Source organism: Cupressus sempervirens, chromosome 4 (assembly GCF_028749045.1).
Source record: "Cupressus sempervirens isolate cs-2001-9-10 chromosome 4, ASM2874904v1, whole genome shotgun sequence".
Classification (NCBI taxonomy): Eukaryota; Viridiplantae; Streptophyta; class Pinopsida; order Cupressales; family Cupressaceae; genus Cupressus; species Cupressus sempervirens.
This window is the reverse complement of record NC_143121.1, coordinates 85149879-85157035: the sequence shown is the minus strand read 5'-3', so window position 1 is coordinate 85157035 and position 7157 is coordinate 85149879. Positions and strand designations below refer to the sequence as shown.

At 35.6% G+C, this 7157-nt stretch overlaps 1 pseudogene; it reads right to left on the bottom strand.

Annotated features, from left to right (window-relative positions):
* Positions 1-304: 304 nt before the first annotated feature.
* LOC149560032 (cysteine proteinase mucunain-like) lies at positions 305-2358 on the bottom strand (annotated as a pseudogene).
* Between the last annotated feature and the right edge of the window lie 4799 nt (positions 2359-7157).

Sequence of the window (7157 nt, the reverse complement as noted above, 5' to 3'; positions counted from 1 at the left end):
CTTTCATTTAGGCTTCTTATTTTATTTAAATGTAAATGCATGTACTTAAGGTCTTTAAAGGACCTATCATTTTGGTTAATTATTTTATATTAATAGTGTATGGATAAACATCTAATTAAACATATTTTACCCTTTTAATAAATATAAGACCTATATTTTAAAAAGAGAATACGAAAAGCCCTTTAAATTTAGATTTTATATAACAAAAATAACACCATAGGAATTTACACTTATATAAATTACTTTTTGAAGGATGTCATATCTTAAGGTAGTTCCTTGTATTCAAATTACAGATTTGAAAGTCTTAAGGACAACAGGCCCACTGAATGCATAATCTATAAAATCTATGAGCACAACAGTATGTGCTACCAGCTGGACATGAAAAATAAGCATTAAACTTTGTTGCACATTGAACTGGAGATGGAGGATTAGGGTTGGGTGAAGGAGGATTCAGTCCATTTTTTATTGGATATAATGGTTGTATAGCAATCCCACATTTTCCATATGAATATTGTATATTTCTTTCAATCCTGATATATCCATTTTCACCCCATCCTGGACCCCATGAATTCTTTATAATCCAATAGTCCTTATCAGCCGACCCATAACCCACTAATTGCAGAGGAATTGCCATGTAGTAACAATCGATGTCTATGAAGGTGTACCTACAAATGATGAAAAGTCACTACAGAAGGCTGCAGCACACCAACCGATCAGTGTGGCTATTGAAGGTGGAGAGAGAGATTTCCAATTTTACAAATCTGTATGTTTTCTTTTCCTTCGATTTGAAGAAAAGTTCATTGTCATAAAATTTTATATGTTCTTATGTTGAGTTGGATTGTAGACAGGTATATAACCGGATTTTATTGACACAGGGTGTGTTTGACGGTATATAACCGGATTTGTTCCACAATTACCATCAAACACAACCTGTGTCAATAAAATCCGGTTATATACCTGTCTACAATCCAACTCAACATAAGAACATATAAAATTTTATGACAATGAACTTTTCTTCAAATCGAAGGAAAAGAAAACATACAGATTTGTAAAATTGGAAATCTCTCTCTCCACCTTCAATAGCCACACTGATCGGTTGGTGTGCTGCAGCCTTCTGTAGTGACTTTTCATCATTTGTAGGTACACCTTCATAGCCATCGATTGTTACTACATGGCAATTCCTCTGCAATTTATCCCATATAAATTGAAAGCAAATATTTAGCAAACATAATTCTCAAAACTGAGATGTCTGTGGAAACTCCATGGTTAGTTGTAAGACCCTGAGATGATAGCCAGAATAACTCCAAACCTCTCCAAAGTAGAGAAATGTTTCAAATATGAGATGGAAAAGATGCTTAAACCTAACTTCAAAAAAAACATAGCAATTTATTGTTATGACATAAGTCACAAAGGCTTGCTTTTGGTTCTAAAGCATTCCTTTTAACTTTTGAGTTAAGCGGAAAACTATAACAATTCAGTCATTGATTTCCAAATGGGTGATCAGTTCCGCGTTAAGAAAATCTCAAACTAAAACGTTAAATATAAGAAAATGGTAATTAAGTATACCTGTTTCATGCTACAGGCACCATCTAGAGCCTTGTAAGGATAATCTGCCTCACTGTCAATACCACAATTGTCCACAATAAATTGAAATGCAGAATCCATGAATCCACTATTACACCCCTGGTTGGGTGAAGTATCACAGTCTACAAGCTCTTGTTCAGACAAAGATATTAAATTCCCCGTCGCAATCTGATTAACTCCTTCAACAGCTGCAACTGTGGAGAAAGCCCAATAACTTTCTATAAAACATAGAAAAACGTAAGTCATCAGTATGAACCTTCCTATGAAAACACAAAATTGATAAAGAAAACTTAAATAATATAAAACCGAGTTTACCATAATGTCCCTGGTTTTTAACCTCGGTTACAGCACCATTATTCCTCCAGTCTACTGATTCAGGTAATTGATCGCCATTTCTGTACTGGTATCGAATGCTTCGAGAGGTTTTCAAATGGCGTCTTGAGGAATGAAATACAGTACCCAAATACATGCCTTTAAACTCATTGTGAGTCAGGTCTGCAAACTGGTTGAGGCCGAGCAAAAACGAAATGTTTTTTCGATTCTGCGCGTCAATGTAAAGCAAATTGTCTTTGAATATGTGGAATCTGGTTTCTTTCTCAGCAGCCCATTATAGGCCTTTCCATTCTCCGACTGCCACCATTCCAATATCTCAAAAAGTGCTTCATTTGAAACCAGATCCTGTGGGTCGTAACCTATTTCCGAAAAGCCACTGTAGCATGAACATCTCCCAATATAGAGCACAAGTAATAGCGTAAATATCATCAAATTCTTCATAGATGAAAACAGAGATTTCGGATGATGAAGAAAATAAGATTGCATATTACGTTTGTATACAAGTTGGACGGGCTTTGTATTTATAGGTGGCGAACCTTGTCAATTACATTTTTCAAGTATCTCTTTTTAGAAGTGATTGATGTTTCTAATTTTTTTTTTTAAAAACAATAAATTTCTCTGTTTCAAAATAATTAGTACATTAAAAGAAAAATGTAAAATATTTTGTTTTTTAGTATTATATAAGTTTTACTTTCAAATTACAATTAGAATATGATTATAAAATTTATTATGTGATACTTGTTTGTAATTATTCGTAAATGTAAAAAAAAATCCTGTTTCTTTATTAAAACAAATGTCATATTTGTTGCCAATAGTGGTATGTTGTGATGGTTAAGTTGTTGAGTTGTTATCCTTGCCATAAAGGTTCAAATCTTATGGGGATGAGCTCCCTTGTTTGTGGCCTCACTGGTTCATAGCTCCAGGTCAAAGCATTTACCCCTTCATCAAAAAAAAATGTCATAGTTGCCATATTTGTTTCTAATTGTAAAAATTAAAAATTGCTTTATGACAAAATTAGAAAGATTTTTATTTCTAATTTTAATAAGATTTATTTTTAAATTTGAAAAAAGTATACTAACTTTTCAAAAACAATATATTTTTTATCAATTAGAATAATTTAATTCTTAAAAATTTATTGAAAGAAATGTGCTTTTTAAAATTTGTGTTACAATAATGTATGAATGTATTTATTTGATTAAAGTAATGGAGAGGAGAATATCATTTAACTTCATAAAATTATTGAAATGAGAAAACTATCATATAACTTGACACAAACTTAATGTACTACATTTAAAAAAAATTATTTATCTTATTTATATTGTTGGATTTTGAAGTAGAAATGCATTAAACAAATACTATATTGGGCCAAGAGTGTAAACTTGATTAGTTTAATTAGATTGAAAAATATGATGTTTTCAAGAATTGAAAATTAAAAAAATATAATATTTTTTAGTTCAACTCTATTAGCTTTCTTACAAGGTATCCTAGTGTATTTCCTATATATTTTCAAACTCCCATAAAGATTTAGAGATATCATTGGAAAAATATGGTCTGGAACTGAAGAAAAGGCTAGAATGAGCTTGGTTAGTTGGGAGAAAGTTTGTAGACCTAAAGCTCATGGATGATTGAATTTAAGAAGAATTGGATACTTGAATAAGGCCTTATTAACTAGAATTGGCTGGAAGTTGGTTAATTCCTAGGGTAGCTGGAGTAACATAATAATGACTAAATACTTTGGTGGATTGTCTTCCCACCAATTTATATGGGAACAGGCTCTACCCTAGGGCTCTAAGATCTGGAGTAACATTATTAACACTTGGAAGATCTTAAGAAAAGGGTGTCACTGGATCATGGAGAATGGTAATTCAATTGACTTCTAGGAAGATCAATATATCTATGAGGACCTCCTCAAGTAAACTAAGTTTTCTCCTCTATGAGAGACATGCACTAGAATGTATGACCCTCAAACTTGAAACTTTATTACCCCTGACAGACAATGGATTACTTTTCTAGAATCTTCAGCCAAGGGAGTTGAGTCTAGCTTAGGAACTGCACGATCTCTTGCACACCTATAGGATTCCTCTCTTCTTGGTTAAGGAATCCTTAGTGTGGAAATCGACACCCTCAAGGGAGTTCATTATAAATTCTTCTTAAGTTTGCAGGCTAGCGAGGAAAGGAGCATAGGCCAATTGGAAAAAAACTTGGCAGCCTTGGATACTACCAAAAATAAACTTCATTTGGTGGTTAGCTCTACATGGGTTGATCCTCACTATTGACAACCTTTAATGTTAAGGTTGCCAACTTGCCAACTGCTGCATTTTATGCCTCAAAGATATTAAATCTATTCCACACCGACTCATACATTGTCACTTTTCCATGGATGTTTGGAGGGAGGTTCTTGCTTTATGGAAGCTCAATTGGTGTATGGATAATGAGCTGAAGCAATTTGTCCACTGGGATGCCCTAACTACCCACCTTTATCATAGAAATATTTAGTCTATTCTCCCACCTTATGTCTCATAGAAAATATGGAAGGAGAGGAATAATAGGATTTTTAGGGAGCAAGCTACAACTAGCTTGCCAACAAGTTATTAGGCTCCTAAAAGAGTACAATGGGATTTGGTGCTGGAAACCCCCCCATTGCCCAAGTGAAACTGATATGAATTGGGCTTCAGCTTGGAGTGCAGGCCTGATAGTGGCATAGTTTGAGAATTCCAAAATCCAAGCAAGAAAATAGATAGTTTGGCATCCCCTCGAGTCCTTGATCAAGCAAATTTTTTATGGGTCAACAATGATGGGTAGCACTCTTGTGGGAGGTATCCTTCAAAACAACATTGGAATTTTGGTGCTTTCTTATTTGGGTAACTATGGAGGAGGCTCTAATAATAAAGCTAAGATGCTTGCACTTCTCTAGGGTCTGAGGATTGCAAGAGCTCTGGTAGTCACTAAGCTAGTAAAAAAGGGTGACTCTATACTAATCATCAAAGCTACTAAGGGAGAGGTAAAATGCAATTGGTCAATTAAAATCATTATCAATTAAATATGAAGGATAATGGAAGATCATCAAAAAATCCTCATGGCACATATATATCAAGAAGGAAATAGCATGGTGGATGACCTTACCAAAGCTAGCCACAGTGTCGCACGAACAGTGGAATGGGATGATGTCAATTTATAGTCATCATCAACTCAAATAGTGATGGAAAAGGAGTGTACCTTCAATAATAAAACATGAAATATCAAACTAGGTGGTAGGTCTCTTTTTTCACTTGTGGTCACAAGAATGTGGGGCTCAGTAAAGGGTTTTGTTGGCATGTTTGGATATTGATTAAAATTTATGTTATGAATACTGGAAATATTGATTACTGTAGTGAAAGGACATAGAGGGCAGATTTGGTGAGATTTAAAGAATGATCTTGTAATGATCATAAAAACAAGTTGTTTACTTCCCATAATTGGTGTAGCTGGCAATGACCATTTGTAGATGGAAAGGAACTGCCCACACATACTGTGTTGGGGGATATTTTTTTTTTGGGAAACATTGTGGATTCATGATTACCATGTAATGCATTTTCATTTTCTCCATTGTGGCTTTGAATTTTATATTTTACAACTCCAAAATCTAGTGCAAGTCTATGTTATTGAAAGAGTTAGTTGTGGACTTGGGCGACAACATCGGTACTAGAGACCATATTGGACAAGTGGGTGTGGAACAATATAGCAGTAGCAGTAAAGCTAAAATGGTCTACTTGCAAGAGAGAGACCTTTCATCTTATATGGAGGGCATGGTTGAACACAATGAAGTCATCTTGATGCAATTCTTTCAAACTTGGAAGGATACAAAAGTGATTATCAATGGCATGAGCTTTGAAATTTTTGAAGAAAAAATTGGGAGGGCTGGAGATTTTATATTCAATAGAAAGAAATGGTGGAGGAAAGATAAGGTCAATGAGGAGGTGATCTTGCAAAAATTCTTCAAATTCAAGAAAAAATCATTGATATTGCATGGTGGATTGGCATGGGTTGCCCTTCATAAGCCATGGGATATGATTTGCTACACATTTAGCAGATATATTACTTTGGAGGACCACTACCAAGTACTATATTATTATCATTTTCCTATCCTGAATTATTTCAAAAATCTTGACCTTATTTCTTTCCATTTTTTTATATTTGTTAGAGGATATCTTTAATGCTAGAAGGAAACATGAGGAGGGGAAACCCTCCTACCTTATCTACTAGGGCCTAATGAATAAACTTTTCATCCAACACCTAGCTCAGAATCCCACTCTTCTAATTAACCCCTTCGCCTCTATCAACCATCAAACCTCCCTAGACCTCGACCCTAGCTCTACTCTTAAGAGGTCCAAGAAAGCCCATGCCACCAAGGTGAAAATTAACCCTGAGGTTAAAGTTAGCATTATTGAGTCACACATGGACACTAAGAAGGGCAACCGGTGTGCTAGGAGAACTAGCAAGCTTCTCTAGATGGAGAAATTTAAGATACCCTGTCCTCCCCAAAGTATGACTCCAGCTCTGACTCCTTTGATACTGAGGAAAAACCTACTAAAAAGAAAATACTCCACTAGGAAATTAAACCTAGCCCTAGTGTGAAGAACCTCCTTATAGCAATATCGTGAGAATGCTCGAAATAACAGAATACAAAGTGATAGCAGAACTCAGAATGAATCTACTGATCGCAGGCCACTTCGAGGGGGTAACCTCCTTTGAGCAAGCTCAATACAATAAATTCGTCCGTGCCCATCAAGGGCCTCAACCTATTCTTATATACTGGGTACGATCTAGAAAAGTAATACTACCTATGCATGTGGGATAATAAAATATACTCACGGGACGACTTACAAAGCATATGCGTCCAACAACACTACTCTAAAAAAATAAACAGAAGGAACACACAGGTTCCTAACATCCCCTCTCCCTTAGAAAAAAGCTTTGTCCTCAAAGCTTAAGGTGTGGAAATTGTTGTTGAATCTGAAGAAGGGGTTCCCAGGTAGCATCCTCTGGTTGCATGCCATGCCACTGAATCAAGACCTCAGAGATGGAGCGAGAGCGAAGCTGGCGAGTGCGCTGGTCAATGATTGCCACCGGCTCCAGGATAATGGATCCTTCCGTATCCAATTCAGGGAGAGTAGTTTGTGCTCTGACAGTGGTACCCAGAACTTTCTTTAGACAAGAAACATGAAAGACTGGATGAATGCGGGAAGAAGGAGGAAGTTCCA